Source organism: Rhinatrema bivittatum, chromosome 8 (genome assembly GCF_901001135.1).
Source record: "Rhinatrema bivittatum chromosome 8, aRhiBiv1.1, whole genome shotgun sequence".
Classification (NCBI taxonomy): domain Eukaryota; kingdom Metazoa; phylum Chordata; class Amphibia; order Gymnophiona; family Rhinatrematidae; genus Rhinatrema; species Rhinatrema bivittatum.
The window spans coordinates 202410736-202430160 of record NC_042622.1 but is presented as its reverse complement, the minus strand read 5'-3'; positions in this window follow the sequence as shown (position 1 = coordinate 202430160).

Genomic DNA, 19425 nt, shown 5'->3' with positions numbered 1-19425 from the left:
AGAGTGGGGGGGATGCAGGGCCCAGGGCAGATCAGCTTCAGCAGGGCCCCTGAGATTGAAGATTGGGTGTGGGAGGGGGCAGGTTTAGTCCTGAGAGTGATGATCAGAAGGGAGGGGGAGGGGAATTTTGCTATTTGCAGCATCGACCGCTGTAGCTCCTGGTTTTTCTGCAGCACAGGCTGTGGCAGCTACTAGCTCGCTGCCAAGAAGAGGAAGTGATGTAAGATGTCTGATAGCACTGATGGGAAATTATAGAAATGGGGAAGGGACTACCAAGGTGGCAATAGGCCTCCCCAAATGGATGGCCTTGGGCAATGGGCCAGCCCTTAGTTTTGTTCTTTTGTAACTGCACATACAGTCCTGGTTGTCACTTTTCTGTAGTTCAGCGCTTCCCAAATCCAGTCTTCAAGAGCCTTCCAAAGGTCTGATGTTCAGGATAACCAAAAGATGTAAATCAACAGGGTTTTAGCTCATGAATATTAATTATGGATATCTTGAAACCCAGGACCTGATGTGGGTTCTCAAGGGATGGCTTTTCAAAGGCCCACTCTAGGATGCTGTGCTAAGGAAAACAAAATCTCAGGAATCGTTCCTAGGATGTCTAGTTGTACAAGTCATACTGGGGTAAATATTCAGCTGCTGAGCGGCTTGTTAAGTTAGCCAGGTACACATATCTGCTGGGATATTCAGGGGCGCAGCCGCACCACTGAATATACCCAAGTTATCCAGATAGAATTTAGCCAGATAAGCCTTTTAAATATGCAGCGAAGCCATTTAGATGGACAACTTTCCCGTTGTCCGTCTAAATGGCTTTTGAATATGTACCGCAGTGTGATCGCACATCTTATGCTTTCACCAAAGCAGCACCAGTTACCTTCTCCTCCTTCTGGCTTTAATTGGGAGCAGCAGCAGCAGTGTAGTGGGTAAGAGAGTAGCCGTGGGATGTAAGAGAAAGGGTAGGGGGCTAATGGGAGAGAGGGGATGGACTGGGGTGGGGGGAAACGAGATAGGGGGAAGAAAGTCCACATAGTCACCTTCCTCTCATCTACACTAATCTCAGGGTGAACAGAGCTCAAAGGTTCCCAGGTGTGGTGCTCAGAGGCCTTGTCTTGCCCCTCACACCAGACAGAAGAACATAAGATTGACCATGCTGGGTCAGAACCAAGGTTCATCGAACTTAGCATCCTGTCTCCAACCTTGTGGAGTAAAATTTCCGTGTATAATGTTCAGTTACAGGCTGTGTTAATAAAGTTATTAGTAAAGGTCATGGGGTACCAGAGAGCACTCTGGGAAAATAATAAAGACATTCACTGTTCCTGTAAACACTGTGTGGTCGAGTTTCTCTGGGATGGAGCCTACTTATAACCACAGTAAATAACCAGCACATAAATCATGTCTATAACTTGACAGTACCTAGCACAATACAAGGAGTAGATCCATTTATTTTCCCTTTTATCTTTTCTAGTCAGAAAGCCTGTGGTGCCAAAAGTCTGGAAGCAGCAAAGTTCCTGTCTTCGTCTCCTATCCTGCGGGTCTCAGGGCTTCGGCAGTATCATCGTCAGAAGGCAGCGAACACAGGGGCTGAATCCGATCCGATCCGAAGGGAGTGGAATAATCAGATCCAAGAGCTGCGGGGAGGGGGGCGCAGGGCAGTGACTGCACCGACCCCCCCCCCCCTCTCAATGCCCAGAGGAAGCAAAATCTTAAACTGGTCACTGCCCTGGGCTTGAGGCTGCCAGCAGTGGAGTCAATACAAGAATACTGACAATTTGCTTTGGTTGGGGAATTTATTTTTCAGTGTTCTGACATATGCAGCCCAGGCTCCAACTACCCTGCCTCGCTGATTACGAAATATACAGCAATTTAAACAAAAGCAAAAAATGGCAAGCCGCAACCTTGAAATAATCTTTGGCTTCCAAAAGAAGTAGAAAACACTGCTAAGCGGTGTCAGGAAAAGATTTTGGTGGGAGAGAAGAATGGATGTAGGCGGAGAGGCCCAAGACTCATGGTCTCTCAGAATCATGAGGGAGGCTGATAGGAGGTTGGTATAATTTGTAAAATGAAATGGAAAGAATTTTTTGCCTTGTACCAGTTTTGCCCCAGAGCCTGATAAATTTGCCACTAAGAATAAGGCTATTTGTTTAGCATCTATGAAGAGACAGAGGTTATCACCTTTGACCCCATGCTTTTTAATAGTCCTGAACACTAGAAGCTTTGGTGGTGGTCCTGATTGTGACACCTTTGATTACACCAACATAAAAATCATCCAAAGATGAGGATGCATAAGAATGGTTAAGACCCCAGAGATTTTAAGGAGAGAGCTACGTCACATGGGTCCGGGTACCTACGTAGTTCTGAAAGCTCAGAGACAGCATTAACTTGGAAAGAACCCTGGTGAGCTAACAAGACACAGCATCAGAGCCGGTAACAGGTTCACACAACAACGAGGGGTGGGACTGCATTCCTCTTGGTGTGCCCAAGTCTCTAAACCCTGACTGGTAGCCCAAAGAGTCACATAGAGGAAAGATAATAAAACTTTTTGTTTGCTAATCTTTCCGCTTCTCTTTGGGAGTAAGAACAGATGGAAATTGGAAGGGTGACTGTATGTCAAGATGCCACCCAGAGCATTTGTTCTGTGGAAGAGTGGGAGAGCAAAGACATCACAGCTGCTGGCGGTGGCACCCGCATACATAGAAATGTCTGGTATTAGTGAGGCTAAGGCAATGACATTTCGTGACTACAGAGGGGGATCCGTAACTAAACGGCTGGCACACACTAAGAATTCAAGAAATAAATTAGGACACAAAAATGGTGCCACAGGAATAAGACAAATTGGAGAGACAGAAGCAAGGAACAGTCTTATTGATTTTTTTTTTTGGAGGATTCAGATTTAAAAGGGCACTGCCAGGGTTGATGAAACAGGAATTTGAAAGTCACAGGCATTCACATATAACGGCAGCACGGCAGCAAAGATCTATGAAGTGAGGAAATGGAGTTGGCCTGGTTGTCTGCCCCAAGTTCCCGTGGAGCTGCTGTTGAGTCTCTGCAGCTTCAGTTTGCATATCTCAGCTGCTGCACCATGGCTACAATCACATATTTAAATTATTTAAAAAATGCAGAACCAAAGACTTAATAGGTTTACCAATACAATAACTTTGCACAAAAAAAGAATGGACACCTAAGAATTAAACCAGCACAAGGAGGAACAGAGCACCTGCAAATAAGATATTTTGAGGTTTAGCATTGCAAGTAACATTGCTTCTGTGAGGTTTATATCAAATACTTTTTATCCTGTATTTCTCTGTTGTAATTATGTGTGTTTGTGGAACCTTGGGTGCTGTGGAGGTGACCACGCCTACGGGGAGGAGCCCCATGAGGAGTCACAGCACTAGGCTAGGCTCGTACTACACAAACACAAGAGTTCTTTTATTGCACAGCTTGAAGCTAACCACCAGAGGTGGCAGTAGTCAGGCAGTCTGTAGTTGTATTCTCAGGGACCTCGGCAGAGGGAGCCCTTCTCTCCTAGATGACGTCAGGAGGTTCCGCAGCAGGTCTCCCAGCGAGGAGATACTGTGGATGAGATAGACTGAGAGTTAGAGTACTCACTAGGTGTTTGCTGTTGGTATGCGATTCCACCAGGTCATTGTAGAAGGTACAGGCACCGAGGCAGGGAGAGCAGGCCCTCGAGGAGTGAGTACCTGTTCCCTGTAAGGCACCTGAAATAAAGCAGAGGGCCCCCGAGGAGCGTGTACCCAGGTTAGCAGTTACCCCGAAGAGCAGAGAGAGAGCTTCCTGCAGCAGCACAGAAGCGGCAGAGCAGCGTAGACAAGAACAGATTCGAGTCCTTGCTAACTCGGGGAGCTAGCAAAATAGTGAAGGTAATATACCTGGATGGCGTGACGTCAGCATGAGGGAACGCCCTCGAGGTTCACGCCAAGGGTGGTACAAAGACGTGGGTTGCGGTCATGCACCCTAGTAGGTACCTGGGAGGAGCAATGATGGGAGGCTGCACCATAGCCGTTCCGGGGACGCCAGAGAGGTCGGCTTGTAGACGCGGTGATAGCCTCTTGCCCAGGTAAGTGGAAGGAGCCGTGAATAAGGTGAGGCAAACGGGGCGAAACCGTCGAGGACCGACGGATGCAACATTCTCCCCCCGTTCTTATACACCTGCCCTCACTCGCTCAACCATCCAGTGAAAGGGGCCACAGATCACAGCTCTCTTCAGAGCAGGATACATAGATACCTTAAATCTGTTCAATAGGTGTCATGTCTATACATTGGGCAAGCCAAACTCTTTCCCTAGCTATATTCAAAGCCATCCTAAAAACCTACTTTTTTGAGGCTGCTTTTGAATTTTATTTATTTATAGACATCTGATATTCTGCCGTTTACTAAGAATGGTTTCATCTTAAACCCTGGTTCTCCAGGATCATAGCCTTGTCAATGGTGACCATTGTTCTACATTAACTAAAGTCCTGAAACCTCATATTTGGCTTGTATGTGCATCTTGACTAGACTGTAAGCTCCCTGAAGCAGGCACTGTCTCTTCTCTGTATCTGTACAGTGCTGTGGATGTCCAGCAGCACTACAGAGGCAGGACCTGGGGCTAGGAATTGAACTCTGACCTCCTTCATGACAATCTATAACTCTGCCCTGGTGTCATTAGGCCAACCCTGCTGCTGCGAGTTTTGATCTAAGGCTCTACGCATGAAGAAGAGCCAGCTGTGCTGGTTTATATGCTCACGTAGGTTATGATCAAGAGTCATAACGAGACGTGCTGGTTGCAGAGTTTGGCAGGCAGGTGGATTTAGGCAAGAACTGATTTGTATGTAGAAATGATCTTTGGATATGGCAGATGTGAGGTTTTTATCATGTGCATTTCCTACTTTTTTTTTTGCAAGTAAAAAGGAACAGATCATCTGTTGAACATCTGGAATTGATGGCAAGCCTGTAACTGAAGAGCAGTAGCTATGTTTTGCTGCTCCGCATTTCCACAACAGTAACAAATGGTTGCACTTAGGGGAATTAATGCCAAATGCAATCTTTCATTTCTCTCTGTAAAATATGTGTCGAACGTCTAGGAAAAAAGGAAAAATCAGACAGCAAAATCCTGTGTGGAGGCCTTCTCCCAAATTATTGGAAATAAGACACATATTATAACAGGTCAAATTGCTCCTGCACAGAATGTCTTCTTCAACAACTGTAAAATAAACAGACTTGTCCCCCTCCCCTGCAGCATAGTGGATGCTCATCGTTCAGCAGCCTCTGTCAAATGAGTCATGGTCTCTCACTCCAGTCTCCAGGGAGCAAGCCACCCACACCATGGCCATTCTTGCTGACAATCTTCCAGAGAGGCCTCGATGGACAGAACATAGAACTGGCATGCAGGGGCATTGCAAGGAATGGAGAAGAATGGTTACCACCCTGTATGCCAAGCTGGGTGGGGGGGACATCACATCACCCTTTTCACTCGGGTTGCTAGTCTGTGAGCACATGAGCCTGAAAGGGAAGGGAGGAGGGGGCATCAAAAGCAACCTTTGCTTGGGGTGCCATTTTGTCCAGCGACTATCTTGGCATGCTCCTCTTGGAGGAAGGAGGTTTCTTTAGAGCAAGGCTCTGTTATGGTTTTGAGGTTTTGGAGTGGATTCTTGGGTACTGCGGTGATGGCCACTCCCACGGGGAGGAGCCCTGTGAGGAACCGCAGTACTAGGCTAGACTCTATACATGCAGACACAGAGAAGTTGTATTTATTGTACAGCTCGATGGTACTGCCCGAGGAGCGGGCAGCAGTGAAGGTGATCCAGTGAAGTAGTCCAGGGGTCCTCAGCAGAGGAGGCCAGTCTCACACTCGAGTAGGTGATAGGCAGCGCGGCGTAGCAGGGACAGGTCCTGGATGTGAGCACAGAGCGCTGAAGCTGTAGGTGAGACAGACTGAAGGGTTAGTAACCACTGAGGCAGAAGCTGAATAGTTGAAGGTCCCAGCACGCAGAAGTAGTTCAGTGGCAGGCACCAGATTAGGGAGAGCAGGCCCTCGAGGAGCAAGTACCCAGTGTCCCAAGATAGGTACCTGAAATACAGCAGAAGTGCCCCCGAGGAGCGGGTACACAGGTTAGTGATGAAATACCCCGAAGGGCAGAGAGAGCTTCCTGCGGCAGCTGGGAAGCGGCAGGCAAGCTTAGACCGGAGGCAGTCCAATCCTAGCAAACGAAGCGCAGGCTAAGTACCAGGATGTGATGACGTCACTTGGAGGGGACGCCCCCGAGGTTCCCACCATAAAGTGGATATAGATGTGGGTGGCGTGCGCACACACACCCTAGGAGGCCCTCAGGAAAATCAAGGCGAACACCATCGCCGTTGCCGATCCAGGGACACCGGAGAGAGCGGCATGAAGACGCGGCAGCAGCCATCTTCCCAAGGCTTGAGGAGAGAGAAGGAAGAAAGGTGAGGCACAGAGGTCGAAGCCGTCTGAGACCGACGGACGCAACAGGCTCATAGTGGGAGGACAGTGAGGGGGAAGATTTCACTGCTGTTCCCATACCTATTTGTGGATAAGGAGTGGTCTAATGGTTAGAGCAGTAGAGTGAGAACCAGGAAAACCAGGTGTAACCTCCAACAAAGAAATGGGAAAGAGGGTCTGATGCTGGGTTTCTGAGCTTAACACTAGTCTTTGGGAGTTCAGTATTCACAAAATGGTCAGGTACGGGTTGGACTGAATCTGGCTCAGAGGCAAGTCTGTAATCTCTCATGCTGGACAGGAAAAGTAACGCAATCCTCCCTTTTACTCTTTGTGACTATCTGATTACACCTGTATAACAAAAACCTTCCTTCTTCAGTCTCTTAGGTAGCAGACCCACACCTCAAACCCATGGTCCTGGGATTAAGAGTAATCAAAGTCTCAGTCACTGGAATATATTGCAAAAATATAAAACTTTTATTTTTCTGCAGTTATCAGCAGTCAATTCACAATAATAAAAAAATCGCCAAAAGGATGAATCACATGAATCCACAGCGGAGAGAAGCGGCACAGAAAAAAGCAAATAGACTTCTACATTTCCTCTTCCTCTAGTACTACTTAGACTGGATGGACCATTTGGGGCTTTATCTGTTGTCATTAACTGTGCTACTATGTTATAGATCTTAATCATGTTCTCAAACATTGTCTTAGTCACTTCTCAAGTAAAATCATGTAAAATTTCACATTCCTTCACAGACTTCTCAGCAAATCTGTCAGCAGTTTCTCTTAACAAATTCCTTCACAGTTCCCACAAGGATGTTGTGGTCCATAGGTCCCCCTAAGTTGTCATAGGGCACTACCTAGGAGTCTAGTGATGGTACACTTGATTCCATGGTGGCAGGGCCTTGCTGGGTTGGGATAAACCAGCACATCCACCAGGGTTCCTTGCCGAATAAATACCAGATGCTGTTTCTCAGTCTTACTACAGGAGAAATGGAGAGTAAACCACATACCCCGACTATGAGCTCCAGCTTATATTGACACAGAGCACACTCCCTCTAGAGGTCAATTCACAAACCCTTACTTAAAGAGGCAGATAAACAACCTGCTATATTATTCTGTAACAGCACCCATTACCATTAATAAGGTAGAGATTAAGTGTTCAAATTTGGATTTAAGATAAAAAGACATTTTACTAGTGGTATAGGACTTGATATGGGGACTGGGTCACACCAGGGTTCAAATCCCATTTCCCCACTAACACTCCTTGTGACCTTGGGCAAGTCACTTTGGGCATCAAAGAGAGGGTTGTCCTGGCCAAGCCTATTGTCTATGAGTACCTTTGGGAAGAAGAGGATTTTTAGTATTCCACTGGGGTTTGAAAAGATCGAAGCCTTGTTTGAGAATTCCAAAGAAATCCTGTGTTTTTAAGCAGCATAAAGAACTATATCTGCATTCTTGCTGCATGAGGAATTTGTTGAATGGTTCCCCCCCCCCCCCTTTACAGTGTATATTTTGGATTGGGGGGGTGTTTGTTTTGATCACAACCTTTGTGTGTGGACTGTTTATTTTTAGAGTGATGTTCTTTAGGACCCTAAGCTTAAGCCTGTCCCCATTACAGAATCTGGGTCTCTAAAACTGCAACAAGTGAGTCAGTGCTCAGCAGAGCTTGGAAAGTAGAGGTGGGGGATTATGTTAGCAATCAAACTGGGCATGAACACATTCTGACCCTTTGAAATATAAACTGAGAGCATAGACAAACTGGAGGCAGCAGTCAGGAATGACTATTTGTTCCCACTCTTGTTGCTAACCTTTTGACTCAACATCAGACAATTACCCATGTCTTGTGCCCCCTAACACCCTCTGGACCCCCGGGTCTTATCTTGTTGTTCTGTGTGGTGAGTGTTGTGGGAACGCTGGAGGCAGTCCCATCTCTGGGATTTCGTGTACCCTTGGGCCACTACACCACCGCCGAGGAGCTCTGGCAAGCGCCGTGGCAGGCGAGGAGTGTCCAAGCATGGGCTGAAGATTCAGAACGCTGAACCCTGGCCACTACCGAACCTGATTGCATAGAGAGACCCAACAACGCAATGTTGGTCTCTGGAGTAGCCCTCCGGCCACTCAATAGCCCTTTCAGACCTGCCACATGGGAACAGTAATGCAACAGGACGGACAGTGGCTGAAGGGCGAAGACATCAAACAAAGACATCAAATGAAGACGAAGACTCAGGATACGTGAGGGCTTCACGGAGACTTGGTTACATGAAGAGTCCAGACGAGGACGAAGACTTGAAGGGCTGAGACAAGACTCAGGGTATCTGAAGGTTGAGACGAGGACTTGAAGATACAGAGGACTCAGACAGAGTCACAAGGTTTAGAGTTCTGACGTGGTACTGCATCATCATGCGCCCTACACTACCAAGCAAGGCAGGTCGCGGACCACGCATTCACGCGCCCTACACTGCCAAGCAAGGCAGGTCGCGGACCACGCTTGAGGTTCACAAGGCAGGTAGCTTAAAGAGTTTGAGATTTCAGAGATGATAGATTGAAGATGAGGTGAGACAGGACTCACGGTTGATTGGAGAAGATGTGGGACAGGACTCACGGTTGGCTGAAGAAAATGTGAGATGGGACTCACGGTTGATTGAGGAAGATGTGAGGCAGGACTCATGGTTGGTTGAAAAGATGGACTCCGAAAGAGTCACAAGTTGCTTGAAGATTCAGAATGACCCATGACAAGACTCAGTGAGGCCTGTATCAAGTTGACACTCCCGGCCAATCAAGGCAAGGCGCGGACCACACTGGGCGGAACAGGTTTTAGGCAAAGTTCCTTATCAATACAGAGACAGGTGCAGGAACTCCAAAGGTCCTGACAGGATTCAAGAGTTTAAAATAGGACCTTAGAGAAGGACCTAAGGGACAGACCTCAGGAACCAAGGACTCAGGGCCCAGGACTCAGCACAGGAGCTTAAGTAGGATGCAGAGTATGGCGCCTGAAGCGTGGAAGATAAAAGCAGGTTCTTCTGGAAGTTGCGCTGTCAATGAAAAGGACATCTGAAGGTTCGAAGAGAAGAACCAGTGGAGGGACATCTGGAACTTCAGGGTTTGGATGAAGGTTCGAAGAGAAGGACCAGTGGTGGGATATCTGAAACTTCAGGGTTTGGATGAAGGTTTGAAGAGAAGGACCAGTGACCGGGACATCTGGAGCTTCAGGGTTTGGATGAAGATTCAAAGAGAAGGACCAGTGGCTGGACATCTGGAACTTCAGGGTTTGGATAGAGAAGCATTGAAGACATCAGGGAATGAAGAGGAAGGTCAGGATACGTGAAGACATCTGAAGAGGAAGGTCCGGGAACACAGGACCAGATGAGAGACCATGGTGAAGACAAAGACATGAGACCATGAGTGACGAAGAAGACGAGACATGGAATTCCAATGAAGAACAAAGAATGGAGTGCCAACGAGAAGCTGGATGCAGAGAAGTCCTAAGGAGGACTGGCTCCTTGCGAAGGCAAGCAAGGAGTGAAGCCAAGCCCTTTCTATAGGGCTGAAGAGGAGTCTTCCTTGATGACAACAGAGATGCACCACTCCCTCGCTGTCCCTTTAAGAAGAGAGAGGCGGCGCGGCCTTGCCCCTTAGGAAGAAGGGGCAGGACCTTGGAGAGCTGCGTCCCTGCCGCTGGAGAGTGCAGGAGGAGGAGCAGGCCCTGAACCAGGCCTAGAGGTGAACGGTGGCGTCTAAGCCACTGAAGAGAGGCTGCTGGCGGTTCCATGCCATAGGAAAGCCTGGGGACGAAGGCCTCTCCACACGGAGGGGACGAGGTAAGGTTGGCGGCCTCTGGGCTGCGAGGAACTGCAGTCGGCGGCCTCCTGGCCGCATAAGGTGTAGCAGCGCTGCTCCAGCAGCATGAGGAGTGGGTCGATGGCCTCTGGGCCGCGCAGGGTGCAGCAGTGCGACTCCAGCCACAAGAAGAGAGCGTCGGCGGCCTCCAGGCCGTGAAAATAGGAACAAAGAAGGAGAAAAAAAGGTAAGATTCTGCCCAGAAAAGGCAGAATCACAACAGTGAGGTTACAGCCACCACGAACTCTGCTACTCTCTGCCTGTCCTTAGGAAGTGGCCCTTATCATCAATTACACTAATGAAGCCTGGGTTGGCTCACTTGGTGATGCCCGCTTTCCAGTTTCCAGCTGAAAAAAAATGAAAGAATGAACATGTTTATTGCAGATGTCAGAGAAAAGAAAATAATTTGCATCAAAACATTTCCCAAGCCTGCCAGAGAGAAAAAGAAACTAAAGCCAAATGCCGGAACAGATGTCTAAGCTTTATGGGAGCACATGGACCACAGATACAAAAATCAAGACTTTACATAGGACGGCTTCATTACTGTGCATTAGGGATGTGAATCGTGTGCCCGATCGTTTTAACGATCGGGTTCGGCTGGGGGGGGGGGGGGGAATCTGATCGTTACGAGATGTGAATTGGAATCGGTTCCGATTCCAATTCACATCACTAATTTTTTTTAGTGAGGCCCGCGCCGATAAAAACCCCCCACCCCGACCCTTTAAAATTACCCCCTTAGCCTACCCCACTCTCCCGACCCCGCCCCAAACTTTTTACACATACCTGGTGGTCCAGGGGGGCCGCGGGAAGCGATCTCCCGTTCCCACGCTATCAGCTGCGCTAAAAAAAACGGCGCCGATGGCCCTTTGCCCTTACCATGTGACAGGGCAAAAGTAGCGCCGGCGCCATTTTGAATATTGGCAATATGGCCCGCGTGCAGGAGATTGCTCCCGGAGCCCCGCTGGACCCACAGGGACTTTTGGCCAACTTGGGGGGGGCCTCCTGACCCCCACAAGACTTGCCAAAAGTCCAGCGGGGGTCCGGGAGCGACCTCCTGCACTCCGGCCGTATTGCCAGTATTCAAAATGGCGCCAACGCTACCTTTGCCCTCACTATGTCACAGGGGCCGACCATTTTGAATACTGGCAATATGTGTAAAAAGTTTGGGGGGGGGGGGTCGGGAGAGTGGGGGAGGCTAAGGGGGTAATTTTAAAGGGTCGGGGTGAGTTTTTTTTTATCGGGCCATCGGCGCCATTTATATTAGTGGCAGCCAAAATGGCGCCGATGGCCCGAGAGTGGGAGAACGCGCCGGGACCCCCCCACTGGACCACCAGGTAATTTAAAACATTTTGGAGGGGTTCGGGAGGGTGGGGGATTTGTTTTAAAGGGTCAGGGTGGGTTTAGGGGTTGTTTTGGTGTGCCGGTTTTCTCGCCCTCCCCCCTCCCCCGATTTACGATTTTTCACGATAAATCGGGGGAATTTCTATTGTATCGTGACTCTAACAATTTTTGACGATTTAAAAAATATCTGACGATTTTTTTAAATCGTCAAAAAACGATTCACATCCCTACTGTGCATTATTTTTATATAAATGGGTGCTTTTAACTTATTTTCTGGGATGAAGGCAGGGCCGGCGGAAGCACTAGGCGAACTAGGCGGTCGCCTAGGGTGCCAGCTTCCCGGGGGTGGCACTGCCCCGGTAAAATTAAGAGAGCTGTAGCCTGCCCCGGTAAAAATAAAAGAGCTGCATTAAGCCGCCGCCCCCCCGATAAAAATAAAAGAGCCGCTGCCGGCACCCCGCCCCTGCCCCGCGGTGCAAAAAAAAAAAAAAAAGCTGTTGCATCCGCGGCTGCCCTTTTCTTCTTCCCGACCCCCCCCCCGACCCGGAACAGGAAGTGATGCGCGGGAAGCAGTGGCGTAGCCACGGGTGGGCCTGGGTGGGCAGGTGCCCACCCAACTTAGACCCAGGCCCACCCAACTGGCACCGGAACTGCAAGGCTGTCGCGGGATCCCATCCCCGCGACAGCGAACAAGAGAACCCACGCTTCGCGCGCCATCACGGCACACATGGGGAAGCGCTGCTGCGGCCGTATGGCCAACCGGTCTTCCTGTTGAGGGGGGGGGGAGCGGAAGCGCCGCGCGCAGCTTCCGCTTCCTCCCCCCAATGCAGGAAGATCAGCTGCCTCTCCTGCTGCCACCCGTTCTCCTGCTATCTTCGGACCAAACGGCCTGCCGAACTTCCTGTTTGGGGGAGTGGAAGCGCCGCGCACAGCTTCCGCTTTCTCCCCCAAAGCAGGAAGATCAGCTGCCTCTCCTGCTGCCACCGGCCTCCTGCTATCTTTGGGCGTCGGGCCATACTGCCCGCCGATCTTCCTGCTTGGGGGGGGGGGTGGCAGGAAGTGGACATTGTGCGCTGCGCTTCCGCTCCCCCCCCCCGACAGGAAGTTTGGCGGGCAGTACGGCCCGACGCCCGAAGATAGCAGGAGTCCGGTGGCAGCAGGAGAGGCAGCTGATCTTCCTGCTCTGGGGGAGAAAGCGGAAGCTGTGCACGTGCTTGAATGTGTATGTGTGGATGACAATGGGAGTGTGTGTGGGTGAAAACTGGAGCCTGGGTGTGTATGTGGGTGAGAATGGAAGCTTGAATATGTGGGTGAATGGGAGCTCGAATGTGTGTATGTGTGGTTGAGAATGGGAGCCTGGGTTTGTGGGTGGGTGAGAATGGGAGCTTGAATGTGTGTATATATGGGTGAGAATGAGAGCCTGGGTTTGTGGGTGAGAATGGAAGGGTGGGTGAGAATGGAAGCTTGAATATGTGGATAAGAATGGGTGCTTGAATGTGTGTATGTGTGGGTGAGAATAGTACCTTAAATGTGTATATGTATGGATGAGAATGGGAGCTTGAATATGTGTGGGTGAGACTGGGAGCATGGGTTTGTGGGTGAGAATGGGAGTCTGGGTTTATGTATGTGGGTGAGAATGGGTGCCTGGATGTGTGTCTGTGTGTGCATAAGAATATAAGCCTGGGGAGGGGTGAGAAAGTGAGAACTTGAATGTGAGCTTGTGGGGGGGGGGGGGGGGGGGAGAGCATATGAGAGTGAGAGCTTGAGTGTGTGAGAGGGAGTCTGTGAGAGAAAGCGTGTGTGTGTGTGTGTGTGTGTGTGTGTGTGTGTGGAAGGGAAGAAGACAGTAATAGAAGAAAGACACTGAAAAGGAATTAGGAAATGAGCTATAAGGGAAAAAATGGGAAAAAGAGACCAGGACCAACTGATTAGAAAAATACAAAGATCAGACAACAAAGGTAAAAATATATATCTATATTTTGAGATGTTAGCAATTTAAATATAAGCAACACAACCGCTCTCTCAAAATTTATGGACAGGTAGGAGCCGTGTATAAAATCGTAATAATAAGAAGGCTAAAGTACCACAAATCACCGTGAATTATGTTTGTATCATTAAGTAAACCTCATACTTAGGCGTAGATGTGAATGCTATGCTGCATAATTTGGCATTATTTATCAGTAAAAAAAACAACTAGTAGACCTGCATGCCTACAGCCCACCCATGTTAACCTTGTGCCCACCCAAAAAATCAATTCTGGCTACGCCACTGGCGGGAAGGAGAAAGAGCCGTGCCGCATGAAAAAAATAGCGGCGACAGCAGCATCGGCCCCTGAGCAATTGAAGCAGCCGGTAATCGGGAAAGGAGTCAGCAGCACGAGCCTCCTGCGGCCGATGGGATTCTTCCTTCTTGGCCTGTGGGGCCTGGAGGAGGCTGCGGCAGCTACCATTTGTTCTCGGGGGGGGGGGGGGGGGGGGGGGGTGGGGGTGGGGGGCGTGGGGGGGGGGGGGGGGGGAAAGTGAGTGAGAGAAAGAGAGAGAAGCAGCCAGCTAGCCTGTGTGTGATTGAGAGCCTGTGTGTAAGTGAGAGAATGTATTTGATCGAGAGCATGTGTGTGTGTTTGAGAGAAACTGGTCAGAGAGCTGATGTATGTGTATATGTGAGAGACAATGAAAGTGACTGCTCAGAGAGATGACTGATGTGTGAGAGTGTGAGACAGTCAGGGATGTGACTGATGTGTGTGTGTGTGTGAAAGAGAGAAAAAGCATGGAAGTGAGAACTCTGGGTATGTGTGTGAGAAAGAGAAAGTGATTATGGGAATGAGAAGCCTGTGCATGTGGAGAGAACAAGCATGGGAGTGAGAGACTGGTGAGTGTGTGTGAGAAAGAGAAAGTGATTATGAGAGTGAGAAGCCCATATATGTAAGTGGAACACGGGCATGGGAAGCCTGTGTGTGTATGGCATGAGAGAAACTGTTCAGGAAGGTGACTGGTGTGTGTGTCAAAGACTGTTTGGGAAATGATTGGTGTGTGAGAGACAGAAACTGGTCATGGGGGCATGACTGATATGGTGTGTGTGTGAGAGACATGGGCCTTAAGGAAGAGGACCATGAGTATAGAGCTTAGCCACTACTGCTGCTTCTGGTGTGTACTACAGCCTGCATGGAAGAGGAGTAAGAGAGCTGCTGGAGGGGGTAAGTAAAGATGGCTTTTTAAGTTTATTTTTCTTGATTGACTGCCATTTTAATTATTTAATATTATGTGATGTGTCTGCTTTTTTTGTTTGAGCAACAAGTATAGCTTTGGTTTATGTTTATTTTATTTATTTTTATTTATTTATTTATAAAAGAGTTTCTATACCGTCGATAAGACAAATCATCTCAATGGTTTACATGGCATAAAAATGTCAAATAAGTGTTCTGTTATAAATACAGACTTCGTTATTTTCATCAATGCACAATGTAAGTTAATTGTGTGTGGAGGCGGGGGGGGCGGCATAGCTGACGTTTCGCCTAGGGCGCCTAATACCCTTGAACCGGCCCTGGATGAAGGCGTCAATCAATCAAAAGCCTTGGGCTTTTCGCACCTGAGACTTTTTTTATTTTGGTAAGAGGACAGAGAATCTGAGAGGCAAGCCAATAGCACCCTGATGAACAGGAATAGGAAGTCTATTTATCAGTCTCAGGTGAGAGACCAAAGAATGACAACATGGAGAGAGAGAGCATAGCCTAACGATAAGAGTAAGGCGCTAGGAACCAGGAGACTCCAATTCAAGTCTCGTTTCTGGTACCGACATTCACTGTGATGTTGCAGAAGGTGCTTTGTTGCTTGTTGCCTCAAGTACCCACCTAGGAATCTATATTCTGAGATTATTTTCTCCATAGACACAAATGGGAAAAACCCTATTTTTCTTAAGAACATCAAAATTACAACGCCATGCATGGAATGGGAAAAACCCCGCACTGGATCTGCTTATTTGGGTTCACCTGGGTGAGATGGCACCCTAACCAACTGGCTCCATTTTTTATAACTCTTTATTGGTACAGATGTGCAAAGAAAAACAGGAACACATGAACAATGTACACACTCTGACCTACAAAGATAATTCAAAACATAATTAATATATAAGCAGAAAGACATATCTTTTAACATCTAAGGATCCATGAATAAAAGAAAAAAACACTGGGACAAAAGCACATCATTCATCACTTATCTGCAATAGCCATCTCCAATAAAGGGCCTGCACACATGGCTCCATTTTTTTCAGGGCAGATTGATCCAGTCCTGGCTTTGCTCCACTGCATGCATGAACTTGAAGTCTTGCTTTTTTAAAAGAAATCAATAGGGAAGTCAGAGCTACAAATCCATGCATGTTATGGGGTAAAACTGGGACTGGATCAACTTATAATGAAAAAATTGTGCCAGGTGCATGAATAGGTAAACCATCTGGCACCACCTTTTTCAGGATAGGTTGACCTGGTCCTGGTTTCATCCACATATAGGGATACCAGATGGCTCCAGGTCATCACTGCAGGCTAAATTAGCCCTAGATTTGCCCCATTGCATGCATGGACTTGTAGTTTTGATTTATTTCCCATTGATTTTCTGAGAAAATCAGGTCTATTTTATGCAAGATCAAACTGCTCCCACCTAGTTCCTCCCCTGTCAAAAGAGAACTAAGGAAAAAGTATCAATACAAGAAATTAATAAAGCAAACAGGTAATGGTGAGCATTGTAAATCATAATGAAGGAACAATGTAAGGAAATGTGAAATATTTAAATACAAAAACATAATCCTGAGTGGGATCAGAGGAAGGGGCTGAGTGGAGCACATTGTTTAGTGTTGGCTCGTGGGCGAAGGCATCCAGCAAATCAGTAGACACCGCAACATAGTGCTCTGCTCAGAGGTGGGAATGCACCATCCTCGGGAACAGGGCCCCATAGTCCACCAAAGAAATGACAGGACTACGTCTTAGCCTGCCCCCAGTGACTTGGAACCTTCTGGTAACCCTACCGCCATGCACTGCCTGGACTTCAGCACTGATTTTTCCTATTGAAATTGGGTACAAGCAGGAAGAGATCAGTCTTTCCTGAAACCCTGGAGTCGGTCGATAACCCTTTGTAGGAGGTAGTCTGTACTCTGTGCAGAAGCTGTGATCCAAGCCGCACAGTGAGAGTTACTGAGAGAATCAAGTCACAATTAAAGAAAAAAGGCCAATCACAATCGAACACGTTGACAAGCAAGATAAATAAAAGCAAAAAAATAAATAAAAGGATTCAGAATTAAAAAGGGTCACGTTTACATCACAGTTCTGCTTATTGTCACTGATATATTATCGTCATGTTGCAATACAAAATTTTAAGGGCTTGGTTTTCCAAACAACCCTTTTTCACAATCCATGGCATTTTGAAAATCAATCAGGGCCCAGTGTGCGTGAAGTTTATTGCGCAAATCGATTCCCGGTGTTCCAGGGAGGAAGTGGCGGTGGGGAGGGGTGGAGTTGCGACTTTTGCGCATATTTTTTTTTTTTGTTTTGAAGGAATACACGCAGACGTTATGCCCTTGTTGGGTAATTTGTGTGCATACTCGGCCCAATCGCCCAAGGATTTTCAAAGCAAACTTTCATGTGCTTAAGATCCATTTGAAAATGCTCGGTGAAGTCTGCTAGGTGGGCTGCGAAAAATAATTGTAGAGTGATTTTATTCCCAGAAATGGACACCCAACCCCCCCATGGCACTGCTTCAAGCCTTGATCAAAAATCTGAATGATGCACCCATAGAAAGTGATGGAAAACACACTGGTTAACTTCTTACTGCAGACTGATCAAGCCCAAGGGTGGAAGGAGGCAGCAGAACACTGCACGGAGCGGCAGTAGCCACAGAGGCATTCACGGAGTGGGATGCCAGTGGTCAGCGGTCGGTGTTCCACCTTCACGGAGCGGAAGGATGGAGGGCTACCATCTCCCAATTAATTAAAAACAAAACAAAACCCAAAAAACAGGGGTGGGTAAGAGTATGTAAAATTACCGGTGAGGTCATAGGCTATAGGTATTGCCAATTACTAGGCTTGTTCAATATTTGTTTGTTAATGTGGCTCGCGGAAATGGGGGCTACTACCTGGAGATAGTATCCTTGTTCAGTGTACATACACACGGTTGTGACTCCATCATTGCTCTGGGCTTCAACGGCAAGAGGTAATGTGGAAGAAAAAAAAAAATTTGTATTCACAGGGAAGCGAGGTGTAGCTGGGCAGATATTTTACTTTCAATGCATGTCCAGCGTAGCTCTCTGCTTCAACGGCAGGGGGAATGAGGAAGGGGGGATCTGTATGTGGATTGCATAGTCTGGGTGGACAGGGGCAGGGGTGTGGCCTGCTTATTGCGGCGGTTACTACCCCTAATTGAGCCGGATATTCACTTGGATGCAGATCCGGCGCTGCTCTCTACATTGATAGTGGGGAGGAGGGGAAATAGAACTAGAGAGGGGAAATAGAACTAGAGAGTACTAGAAGCCAAGCGTAACAAGTATGAGAGAGAGAGGAAAGGAAAAAAAAAATACATGGCTTGCTGGGCAGACTGGATGGGCCGTTTGGTCTTCTTCTGCTGTCATTTCTATGTTTCTATGCTTGATTAGACAACTTCAGAGTAAATTTGGTTAAAAAAAAAATGGTATCAGTTCAGGGCCAGTGGCAGCCTCCATCTTCCACTCCAGGAGCAACGGGGAAAAGGAAGCAAATTCATAAAGGTTTTGGGTTGGTGACCTGGCAGAAAATCACTGCTGGCAACCTCCATGAGTAAAGACTTCGCTGTTCCTTGCCTATTTCAGAGTTAGAGCAACTTGTGCCCATTGCCGCAGCTTTCTGGGACTAATGATGTGCCATCTCTTCATCATGGCTCGGCACTGACCCTGCAGATAATACTGGAAAAATGAACCTTCACTACTTCAGTTGCTGTGGGGTCAGCATGCCCAAGATCGTAGCACTATGGCAGGCCCATGCAATATTATGCGCAAAAAAAAAAAAAATTTGCGTCCAAAATGGGAGCCCATTTTTCCTACGCGCGTGTATTCCTGGACGCCTGATGAAGTAGTCAAATGAAACCGAAATAAAAAGGGCGCAAAAAAAGCAGGCGCTGTTCAAAAAAGAGCGTCTGCAGCGCTATCCAGTTTATTGCAACAGACATCCATGCTGCATCATGCGTGCGCCATGTGGACCGCGAATATCTGTCAAAAGGGCATAGAGTCTGTCAAATGGAATATGGGGAATGTTTATTTGAAAAAAAATAAATTTAGAAATCGAATTGGGCACCCCCCCCCCCCCCCCAACTGTGACCTATCCAAGTCACAAGTCCCTGGCAAGTACATTAGCACTGAATAGATTGCAAGCTAATATTCCATTGCATTCCACTTCAAGGCATTCTCCCATTTTTCTATAGCTGGCAGGTCTTCATTGTTCCAGCAAACCAGCACCTCTCTCTTTTTGCAACCCCCCAATGCTGTGGCAAGAAATTTATTGCTAACCCCCAGGTAATTTGACTTGACCCTCAAACAGGAGTGGAGGAGTAGCCTAGTGGTTAGAGCATGGGCTATGAACTAGGAGACTAAGGGTTTGAGTCCTCCTGTCGCTCCTTGGGCAAGTCACTTTACCCTTCATTGCCTCAGGTACAAACTTAGGGGGTCATTTTCTGTCAATATCGCATGTGAAAAGTCCCTTTTCGCGGGTGATAGCTAAATAGGGTCAGAAGAGAAAGAGTCGGGGCGGAAGAGGCAGAAACTTCGCTGGCGACGATAAGG